Below are 12,606 nucleotides of genomic sequence, written 5' to 3' on the forward strand. Positions count from 1 at the left end.
ACAGCTAACTTAGGAAAAGGCACTGGGAAATCCAAGGACCCGAGTCCCTGCTGCTCTCTGACATACTGGAGGGTGGCTGCTCAGGTACTCTGTCTTTTCACTAGCTCAAGATTCACCAGGTTCATTACTGAATCTAGTTGAGTGCAACAGTAAAATACTAAAACTGCTGGTAATCAACTTTCAAGATTTTGTTTTCATTGATTTCCCCAATTCCCAGTGGTATACAATCCCTTTTTCTTTACCCATTTGGCTTCTTAATAACAATTGCATATTGTTTCGTAAAAGGCAGATACTCATTGCAATCCATCAAAAACAAGGCCAGGTTACCTTCAGAGCGACTGAGGTGATCCCTTGTTTGGAGCGCTTTCTTCTACTTCTGAATAGGTCTTGGCTTTCCTCTTTGGAAGTAGTCAAATTGTCCACAAGCAATCATGTGTAAATATTAAGCTTTAGAGCTTCAGGATGTCCTGAAAATATTTCCATTCATGGTGTTCCATACACAACAATTGGAGGATTTTCACAATCCAGCTATTAGAAATGAAATCATTTTTATACCTGGATCTATCTGATTGGTCTCAATTAGCTTAGAACTATAAAAAAATAAACTTAGTTTGAAAAGTTAAGCATTACCCAAAGTGTGCCATTGTTTTACTCAATAAATATGTGTCCCAGTCCTACAGAGCACAAGACCCTTGACCTAAGAATTTCCATTTAAACCTTATAATATCTCCCATTCTTTTGAAATAGGTGTTACTTCAGTCTTACAATTAACAAAACAGAGACTCATATAGTGAAACTTGCAGAACCAAGATTAAAAATGAGGTTTATTTGATTTCATATTGATGAGCTCTGTAACTAACACAGCATAGGTAGATTAGAATAAGGACAGATTTGAGATCACAAATCAATTAGGAAGTCACTGCATTGTTTGAATGAAAGGCAACATGATGAAATTTATTTTCTTCTCTTGAAGAAAGATTAATTTTTTCCAAGTATTTTTATGATATAAAATCTCTCAACAAATGGTCAACAGATCTGATGCTGTTAGCTCAGAAGGCCTCAGTTCTGGTGTTTCCTATTTATAACTGATTTATCAAAAAACTTGAATAATTGCTAGACAAAAACTAGTTTGTACTAGAGCAACTGCTGTGGTTTTGGCATTTAAAAAATCAGCAATTGATATATTTTCACTTAAAGCTAACATAGCTGGGGATCCCTGGGTGGCTCAGCGGTTTAGCGACTGCCTTTGGCCCAGGGCATGATCCTGGAGTCCCAGGATCAAGTCCCGCGTCCGGCTCCCGGCATGGAGCCTGCTTCTCCCTCCTCCTGTGTCTCTGCCTCTCTCTCTTTCTCTCTCTCTCTCTCTCTCTCATAAATAAATAAACTTTTTTTTAAAGCTAATATAGCTAATCAATATTCATTTTCCTCACTAAAAATGTCTAAATCTACATGTTTTGTTTCTCTGTTTTCTTTTCCCTCCTCATATTCATAAACTGAAGTCTGAGGAGCAAAACCCAAGCCTTTATTTTAACCTCCATTAAGAGGTGATCTTTCAATACTGGATTGCTATTTCTCCAGAGGTAAAAGTAGAATTCAGTAATTTAATAAAGGCCTACTCCTAGGTATGTAAAAAGATTTTGATAGAGTGAAAGATCCCATTCACAACTTCATCTCCACAGTGTGATCTCATTTGAGTATTATAAATAATTCCCATTCATTGAAAAGAAATAACTTAGTGAAAATGCTCATAGCAGAAAACACAAGTATGTCTAAGTTTCCAAATTCAGATTTTAAAATTTCACAAATTTTTTTCATCACATTTATATTTCTAGTAGTTTTTGAAAATGATCCCCTTCCTCTCCTGCATAAGACCCTCCTGGATTTCCCTCTATGTACAGGGTAAAGTCGATGTTCTTGCATCTTAGCCAAAAAACTACCAAGTCCTGCCCATGTTTACTCTACAGCCTTAGGCATCCCTGCAACCCAGCTTGTCTCTTTCTCTCTAACCACGATGACGTATTACCTAGTTGCCTAAATGTGACGTATTACTGCACATTTATCTGCTTCAACTATTCATCCTGCTTCCTGTTCTTGGACTGTTCGCCCTCCTCCCAGCATTTTCAGCCTGGGGGCATACATACATCTTGACACTCACCTCAAGTACCATCTATTGACAAGTACCAAGTCAAGTACCAAGACTTTTTTCTGACAAGTCTGTTGTGCCCACCCTACCCTCAGCCAAACCTGAGCACATTTCTTCCTCTCAGCTAAAACTTCAATATTCTTCTATCATCATATGTTTACATCTATGTTTCTCCTCAGATCTACAAACTTCTCAAAAACAGAGGTCCCTTTTGTTGACCTTCTTTCCTAGGCATATATTTTAACAGTAGGCACATATTAGACACTCAGTAAACATCTGTTGAACAAACGTATAGATCTTCAACCCAAAGACTTTCTACAACTGTCTAAATATAAAAAATATACATTAAGTCAATATTCTGGTAAATTTAAAAAGGTAAAACAAACATTATGATAAAACCCAGAAATCCTACTCTGTGATCACCCAAGGAAATGATATTTTAAGATTAGTTGATACAAATAGTACATTTGAAGCATTAATGAGATTCAGAAATAAAGTGTTACTATCTTGGTTTGACTTATATTCAAAACAGTGTCTATTTGTAAATTAAGTAGCACAGCTTATAAAAGTAGCATTGTTAAATTTACTATCTACACAGATTCAAATTTTTTTATATTCCAACTGAAATATGTAGTATTTTAAACTAAAACCAGAAAAGTGGCATCTTATGCTTAAGAAGTTGCCTAGTCCAATGTCCAAGGCAAAGCAGGCACTTGATCAATTTATCTTGAATGAATTAATGAATAAACTAATGAATGAATGAAAAACAAATGAAATCTATCAATTCCTCTAGTTGACAGATGATAAAATTGATACCCAAGAGTTACAAAACAATGATAGATAATCCACTGTTATGGCTCCTAGATCAATACTGTGTTGTATGTAAATTATAAATGTTATAATATTTAATAACTTTGAATGAAGGAGCACATAGTCAGAGATATAGAACCTCAGTGCAGGACAAGAAACATTTATCCTGGGATCCCTGGGTGGCGCAGCGGTTTGGCGCCTGCCTTTGGCCCAGGGCGCGATCCTGGAGACCCGGGATCGAATCCCACATCGGGCTCCCGGTGCATGGAGCCTGCTTCTCCCTCTGCCTGTGTCTCTGCCTCTCTCTCTCTGTGACTATCATGAATAAATAAATAAAATCTTTAAAAAAAAAAAAAAAAAAAAAAAAAAAAAAAAAAAAAGAAACATTTATCCTAAACCTAATACAGACCTTACATTCTGCTGGGTGCTGCAGATACAAAAAAAAGAATGAATAAGCCAGAATCTCCCTCAAGTACAGTCTCGTAGTAGAGAAAAACAAGTATTTATAGTGCAATGTGATACACACAGACTTAGGGCAACACAAATGAGAAAGTGATTCAACCTAGGGAAAAAAGGGGAAAAAAAAGGAGAGGAAAGGAAGGATGAAATTGAAGCAGCCTCTGAAGAATAAGTAGGCATTTTCCAAATAGATGAGATAGGGAGTGGAATTCTAGGCAGGAGACACCAATGTCAGCTCATCTAACATCATGGAAATGATGGATCTGTACAAAAAAAGCTTCAAGAATAGAACCAATGCTGACCTCAGCAGAGGGCAATAGTACTGCATAAATGGAGAGAAATAAATAGTTTTTTCTCCAGTCACTCCCAAGTGGGAAACCAACATGCCAGGAGCTATGAAGAGCCTCAGGAGAATACGAACTAGGAAGAGCCCTCTGTTTGAAGGAGATGCACCTCCTTGTACCTAATGCATTGCGGGCCAACACACCTTGGTGAGAAATACCCTGACCTAAGCAGCTATCAGGAGATAGTAATGCACTATATGCTTTAGGTCAACACAATATTATTGTTTACTTACTAATCCACTTGTTTTATTTACTGTGCCTGGTTCATTTTTGCATAGATTTTCTTTCTAATTTTCTAAATATTAATATTTCAATTCACAGGAAGCATTCTTTATTCCAAAGAATAAAAAAGGTATGATTTTAATGATTCGGTACAGCGTTAGATGGAGAAACATCACACCCGTGGGTTGCTCTATAGTCTTGATTACATCCAACATTAGAAGTTTAAAAATCCTGAGGTGAGAAAGGCAACAAAAAATGAATATTGTAGATTGGTGATAGGTAAGTAAGCTCTTGGAATCCAATCTCAATGACACCCTCATCCTTCACTAAACATGGAGGCCTATAAATTACTGAAATAGGGGTCACATCCCCATTTCATCCCACCCAACTCAGCTCCTTAAGAACCACAGGAAGTATCAAATCACACAGTGTGAACAATAGGAGGGAAAAACAGTAGGTTGGGAAAGATAATTCAAGTGGACATAAGAGAAAGGAAACAGGAGAGAAAATGGCTCAGATTTCTGGAGGAAAGAGTTATTTATTTATTTATTTATTTATTTATTTATTCATGAGAGACACAGAGAGAGAAGCAGAGACACAGGCAGAGGGAGAAGTAGGCTCCCTGTGGGGACCCTGATATGGGACTTGATCCCAGGACCCCAGGATCATGCCCTGAGCTGAAGGCAGACACTCAACCACTGAGATACCTAAGCATCCTGGAAAGAGCTACTTAATAAAACATGTAAAAGATTGACAAGAAGATCCCTCAGGTCTCTTACTCTTGGCCTTTGTCATCTTCATCACAACCTCTACCACCACCACCATCATCAGGTAGTACTGCATAGAGATTCAAGCCTTAGATTAGTTTTCAAAAGCCCCAGTCTACAGACTCACTATTGTTAGCCCATTTTAGGTTTTACCTTCAATTACTGGATTCCATAAGCCTCAATCCCCTCATCTGTAAAATGGGGAAAATAGCAGTACCTAACTGAAGAGATACTTAGGATAATTAAGATCATCACAATAAAGTTTTAGCACACTACCTGGCCACAGGACAGACTCTCAATAAGGTCCACTATTGTCGTTATCATCGTGATCATCATCATCATCTGAAAATTTCCTGATTGCCATTTTTTGTAACGCCAGCCAATTCAAAGAGGGATTCATATATCTTACACCAGAAATCTGGTGATGACCACCAAATATATGCATGGATATGAATTATCAATGGACTACTTTTTCATCATGTGGAAATTGCCTTTAAATAAGCAGGAATGATCATAGTCTCCAAAACATTTCTTAAATCTTCTATAAATGAAAGGCATGTTTTTTCTTGGTAAACATTATAATCCTGGCCACTTTGAGAAATTAAGGAAGTTGCTTTTGTTTTGTTCACTCTGCCTTGATTTTTTTTTTAATGCCAATACACACCCTTCTTGAACAAACCCCAGCCAGACAGATATTTGCCATTTCATTATTGTTTTAAAGTGTTAGCCCCAGACACATAAGCATTGTTGGAATGCAATGGAAAAAAAATGTTTTAAATCTCAAATGGGGTAATAAACTGTAGCCAGAAGCTAATTGTCCTGAAACCCGAGCTTTTATAACATGTTACTACTGTAGTGGGACCACTCAGCACTCCTTCGGTGGGGTTGTTGTGTAATTGGTAGTAGATTACGTTGCAGACATATAAAAAAAAAAAAAAGATGTCAAATCAGACATTTCTGCTTATTACTGTAGACCTCAGCATAATTCTCAAAGCAATCAATGCATTTCATCCATTAAACTATTGATGGGGGTTATTAATTCATATAACGTTTAACTACTCACTATGGACTTTCTCTCTGCCAACTTTCTTCCACCCAAGAAGTCCTGAAATGTTGCCGCTCCTGTCAAAAGAAATGAATCATTAATAAGAACCAGCAAGGCCAGAGGCGAGCTAGAAGCTGGGCCATGATATATATAGGCTTCACATTCTTTTAATTCGGTGCTGAACTGCATGTGTAAAAGGAGCAAATAGCCCAGTAGGGTTTTACCAAGAGGCTGAAAGAAACACAAAAAGGATATATCCGTCAAAACTATTTATTGAGGATTTAGGGATCTGAGAATACTTTTTATGTTTAGATAATACATTAGGTAGACACATTAAGAGTCAATAGTAACAAGAATTCAGAAGCAATACTCCAACTAAACTCTAACCCCAGGAGGCTAGGGCAATGATCATACTTATCTGCCAAAGCCTTAACAAAATTAGGCAAGACCAGGCAAGAGTATGCCAATGTCCAAAGAAAATTTTGTGATAAGAATGTAAGAAATACCTCTTCTTCCAAGTCTTAATCTTCATATTAAGATTTGTTAGTTTCTATCTTTTTTTTCCTTTGCTCTCATCCCCCATCTTTTTTTTTATAATTACTTTTTTTTTTAAGATTTTACCTATTTATTCATGAGAGATATAGAGAGAGAGAGAGGCAGAGACACAGGCAGAGGGAGAAGCAGGCTCCATGCAGAGCCTGATGTGGGACGTGGGACTCGATCCCGGGTCCCCAGGATCATGGCCTGGGCTGAAGGCAGCGCTAAACCACTGAGCCACCCACGGATCCACCCCCCAAATCCCTTTGTTGAGACACTCTGCCCTCAGGAGAATTCTAGTATCAATGTGAGCTTACAAAATGGAGAAGGAGTTTGGTTATTAGAAGAGACTTGTGAAAAATAAATATATAAAAATAAGAGACTTGTGTGATAACAAAAGCCATGAGCTTTGAAGTCAGATTTGAATCTATCATCTGATTCTGTTAACTCCTTATTGAAAAATAATGTTACCCTCCTAAGTTCCAATCTCTTCTTGTATAAAATGAGGGTAATAATGCTAACCTTACAGAGCTTTGACACAGTATAAAAGCAATAGGGTGCATTGACTACTGACTCAAATTCTTGGCACTAAGATGATAACCAGTGATGGATAGGGGATGGTGACAATGATGACAGCGAAGCACCCGGTCAGTGTGGATATTCACACTAATGTCCCAAAGCAGATCTGAGGCCTAGATCAATACCAGTATCCTGGAAACTTCATTCCACCATATATGAGTTTTGCTTTAGCCACCTGTTGGGCATTTGCCAGATTAATTTTTAAAAACAGTGGAAGAATAAGCCTGGCCCGAAGAAGAGGAGAACAGCCTTCATATGACTCATAGCTGAAAAGCCAAGCCCATTTAGAGAATTGGAATAAAGCTTGGGATCTGAATGTCCTCACATTATTTTCAGGCTGCCAAGGATTCCCTCAAACAGGCAAGAACAATTCCTTCAATCAAGTTTTGAATAAATCTGACAGTAAGGAAAAATTCTGTGGTAAGAGAATTATGGAATTGAACTTAATAATTTTGTTTTTTCTTACCCTGAGAACAGAGTCCTCCTCCTTATAGCTGTAACATTTTTCCAAGTTTCTTATACTCGTAACATGATTAAGATTTTACAAAATATACCTGAAATCTCAGCTGATACTCACGGATATCACTTGAGCTCCTTATTATTACTACCATCACCAATTTACAGCTTAAGCTCAAAGTGGACCAAGCAACTTGCCCAATTGTCACACCACTGGTGTGTCACAAAGACACAATGATATTCCCAGACTACAGATACCGAGTCCAGGGATATTTCACTAGAGGTTTACAAGTGTGTTTAAATTGTACTGCTGAGGGCCACAGATCAACTTGAATAGGCACCCTTTAATTAAGCCTCTTCAGGAGGTATCTGTTGGCCCTGAAAATTTTCATATACAAGGATTTCCTGTTTTTTGAGGATCTTCTGACTCTAAAATATTTTTAAATACATGAAACATGACTGATTACTTAACTATATCAATTTAATTTCAGATGAATATTATTTTTCACAAAGAAGAGTTTGCAAGTATCCTAGACATTTTCATTCATTTATATCTCTAAAAATACTTTAAATAATCCTTTATAATGTATTGGGCAATAATCTCAGCTCTAGATAGAAAGGGAGACAGAACATGAAAGACTTCTAACTCTGGGAAATGAACTAGGGGTGATGGAAGGGGAGGTGGGCAGGGGGTGGGGTGACTGGGTGATGGGCACTGAGGTAGGCACTTGATGGGATGAACACTGGGTGTTATTCTGTATGTTGGCAAATTGAACACCAATAAAAAATAAATTTATAAAAAAAAGAAAAGTAAAAAAAAAGAAGAAGAAAGAATGAATGAACAAACAGACAAAAATCTCTGCTTTTTTGAAGCTCACACTCTAAGTAGGGAGAGCTGAGATATCCAAAGAAGTATGCTGCTATGTTTGTCTAAATGTGTAAAGTTTATAGAACAGGGAATGGGATTAGGGAATGCTGGGATGCTATTTTAAATAGACTTGTTTGGGAAGACTTCATTGATAAGATTTTTTTTTAAGATTTATTTATTCATTGGAGACACACAGAGAGAGAGAAAGAAAGAGAGAGAGAGAAAGAGAGAGGCAGAAACACAGGCAGAGGGAGAAGCAGGCTCCATGCAGGGAGCCCAACGTGGGACTCGATCCTGGGTCTCCAGGATCACACCCTGGGCTGAAGGTAGCACTAAACTGCTGAGCCACCCGGGCTGCCCAATTGATAAAATTATAGGTGATCAGAAACATGAAAACATAACCAAGCAGGGTGACCTGCTAGAGGGGTATTGAGCTAATCTGGGTGAGAAATGACGGTGACTTGAACAAAGATAGCGAGAAGTGTTGGAATCTGAATACATTTGGAAGATAAAGCCAAAAGGATTTGCAAGCAGATTAAATGTGGGGAGTAAGAAGACATAATACTTGGCTTAGACTCTAACGGGTGAGTGTCCACCAACAGGGAAGACAGAGGCAGAAGCAGGTCTGGGAAAGCATTAGATACATTAAGTTTTAAGTGTCAGTTGGACATCCAAGTAGAAGAGTCTCCTGTGCAGGTGGATAACTCTGGGATTTAGAGGGGGCAGTCCTAGCTTGAGACAAAAACTTGGGAGTTGTCTGAGTGTGGAATGCATTTTAAGTTGAAACTTGGGGACTTCTAGGTAGTGCGAGTACACAGAGACAAGGCTCAGGGATGAATTCTACGACTGGAAGAAGAAGTCTGAGAGATCAGTGCAACCAGCAAGAGACTAAAATGAAGATTAAGAAGACTGTTGCTCAAACATGTAGGACATGCTTTTGTATCTCCTTAGGGAGAAAATATTTATTTTGTGTTTTATTAGAGGTCAGGAGAAGGTGTGATGGATTGGGGGGGCAACTTTGAAAGAGGAGCCAAATATCACTTGGGGCCACTCTAAAAGCAACAGAAAATAGACCAAACTGAGAAATATGTGAAGTGTGATTAAGATGTATGTTTTGAGGGACCTCTGTACTGTTTTCCATAGTGGCTGCACCAATTTGCATTCCCACTAACGGAGCACGAGGGTTCCTATTTCTCCACATCCTCACCAACACTTGTTACTTCTTGTTTTTTTTTTTTTATTCTAACCATTCTTACAGGTTTGAAGTGATATCTCATCGTGCTTTTGATTTGCATTTCCCTGATGATGAGTGATGTTAAACATCTTTTCACATGTCTGTTGGCCATTTGTGTGCCACCTTTGGGGAAAAAATAATAATAAAAATAGAATTACCATATGATCCAGTAGTTCTACTACTGAGTACTTATCCAAAGAAAACAAAAACACTAATTTGAAAAGTTATATGTACCTGTATGGGTTTTACAGCAGCATTATTTACAATAGACAAGATAAGGGAGCAATCCAAGTGTCTGTCAATAAATGAGTGAATAAAGAAAATGTGGTGTATATATACACAGTAGAATTGTACTCAGCCATAAAAAGAATGAGATCATGCCATTTGCAAAAATAAGAAGGAACCTAAAGGGTAAAATGTTAAATGAGATAAATCAGACAAAGAAAGATAAGTACCATGTGATTGCACTCATATGTGGAACTTAAAAACAGAACAAAGAGACAAACAAAAAGACTTAAATACAGAGGGCAGCCCAGGTGGCTCAGTGGTTTGGCGCCTGCCTTCGGCCCAGGGCGTGATCCTGGAGACCCTGGATCGAGTTCCACGTCGGGCTCCCTGCATGGACCCTGCTTCTCCCTCTGCCTGTGTCTCTGCCTCTCTCTCTGTCTCTCATGAATAAATAAATAAAATCTTTAAAAAAAAAAAAAGACTTAAATACAGAGAACAAACCAGTGGTTGCCAGAAGGGAGGTAGGTGACTGGATGGGTGAAATAGGCAAAGGGAGTTAAGAGTACACTTACCATGATGAACACTGAGTAATATACAGAATTTGTGACTCATTACATTATATATCTAAAATTAATATAACACTGTATGTTAATTATATTTCTATAAAAAGTATAATTAAATCTTTTTTATAAGATGCTTCTATTGATTCCCTGTGCAGCTCTTAAAATGAGTCAAAAGGCAAACAGGTTTGCAAATTTGGAAAACACCGTAGATCACGTATAGAACCCTCATACTCTACTCCGGATTGATCACTCATTTTCTTTGTTCTTCTTTACTGTGTCCTTTCAAAACAGCGATTCGATTCCATGTTCCCTTATCTCTACCTCTCTTTAGAAATTTCTCGTTTTGCCCTAAATTTCCTGATACCAAAATAAGAATTCTTTGAGGGCTTAGTACAGGTTAAAGTGAAATGTCCAGGTCCTGCTCATGGTGTTTGTATGAGACATGCCCTTACACAACTATTGGATGTACAAACACTTGCTTAAATTCAGAGATTATCTGCATCATGAGTTCATGTGTCTTCCCTTAACATCAAATATTAGTGGGAAAATCATCTGACAGTTCCTCAAAAAGTTACACAAAGAATTTCCATATGACCCAGCAACTCCATTCCTAGGTATATACACCAAAGAGGCGAAAATTTGCTCTCAAACACATACTTGTACACGAATGTTCATAACAGCACAATTCACAATAACCAAAGGTGTAAACAATCCAGACACCCCCCTCAATGGATAAGTGAATAAACCAAATGTGGTATTAATAGAATATTACCCAGTCGTAGAAAGGAACAGAGTACTGATACATGTTATAACATGGATGAACTTCAAACACATTATACTAAGTGTAAGAAGCCAGATGAAAAGGCCACAAAGTGTTTGAGACCATTTATGCGAAATATCCAGAACGGATGAATGCATAGAAACAGAAAGCAGATTGGTGATAGCCAGGGACTGAGAAGTTACTGTTTAACAGGGAATGGGTTTGTTTGGTTTCTTTGTGATTGTTTTGTTTGCTTGTTTGTTTGGTGGGGGTGTTGGGAGGTGATAAAAATATTTTCTAACTTGATATGTGCAGTGGTCATGCAACATTGCAAATGTACACCATTTCAATCACCATTGCATTATACACTTTAAAATGGTTATGTGAATTTTATCTCAACTAGAAAATATGAGTGGACCCATTCTAGATCAGAATTATGTGTATATAATATATGCATATTTTTTCCTACTTTGGGTTGCATAAGCTTCTTTCACTCTTCTTCCTTACACGCCTTTCGTAGAATTTCTGACTAGAACTAGAAATGCAACTGGAGTCTCAAAAACACAATTTTCCTTCGCACAAAGCTAAATCTCATATGTGGATTCGATCTTCCATCTGATTCTAGAACACTTGGTAGAATGAAGCACTTTCAGCATGCTTTAAAATACCCTGATTTTTTTTTTTATTTTGAAGTGATTTCAGACATATCAAAAGGTTTCAAAACAGTGCAAAGGATTCTTGTACATTACTCACTTAGATTCCCTATATGTAAACATTCTTACGTAAAACAAAAAATGTAAAGCATGTTTTAGTGATAAAACAAATGGGTAAAATATGCATATGTATATACATTCATATACTGTCTATATATGCATAAAAAATATTTTTCATGTATCTATATTCAATATATATGGGTTTCATCTGCCCATATACGTATGCATGCATAAACATGTGCACTTATCTATTCCCATATATGTGTGTGGATATATGTATAACCATGGACATGTATATATGTGTATATGCATGTACACACGTCATATGTACATGCACATACACAAATATTTTTTTGAAAAAGATATGTTGCCTGTTGACTCATATACACTTTTATTTCCTAAAACCAAGGACGCTCTATTATATTGCTACAGTACAATTATTAAAATCAGGATATTAATATTAACTGTACTAAATACGGTCTATGGCTCTTTTCAAATTCCACTACTTGTACTAATAACATATTTTTAAGCAAAAGAAAAAACACAGAGCTGAAATATATGGAATAGATTGGAATGAAATGGGTAACTAGAAGTTTTTGAAGACCTTCCCTTATATCGAGCTCATTGTATTTTTAATCACCAATAAAATATATTATGCAGCATGCCAGGGGTGCATGAAGATTAAATTCGGGAATCAATTTCATTCAATTACCTAATCTCAAATATGGGTGCTTTTACACTGTGAAACTATTAATCACTCTTTTAAGAATAGAGGGAGGGCCAACCAAAAAAATCATAAGGGCCTGAATATCTTTCAGCCTAAAAGTGTTCTCTGTTTACTTTGTCTTTGATCATGAAAATCCACAGGCAGCCATAAA

General features: G+C 37.2%; 1 long non-coding RNA gene across 2 annotated transcripts in view; it reads right to left on the bottom strand.

Moving 5' to 3' along the window:
- The window catches only part of LOC140629520 (uncharacterized), a 365,612-nt gene that overhangs the window by 242,585 nt on the left and 110,421 nt on the right, over nucleotides 1-12,606 (bottom strand). For both annotated transcript variants that reach the window (XR_012027377.1, XR_012027378.1), the window contains exon 2: nucleotides 5,809-5,867. This is a non-coding gene — a long non-coding RNA (uncharacterized lncRNA). The remainder of the gene's footprint in view (nucleotides 1-5,808; nucleotides 5,868-12,606) is intronic.

The sequence above is a fragment of the Canis lupus genome (genome assembly GCF_048164855.1).
Source record: "Canis lupus baileyi chromosome 16 unlocalized genomic scaffold, mCanLup2.hap1 SUPER_16_unloc_1, whole genome shotgun sequence".
In the NCBI taxonomy this organism is placed as follows: Eukaryota; Metazoa; Chordata; class Mammalia; order Carnivora; family Canidae; genus Canis; species Canis lupus.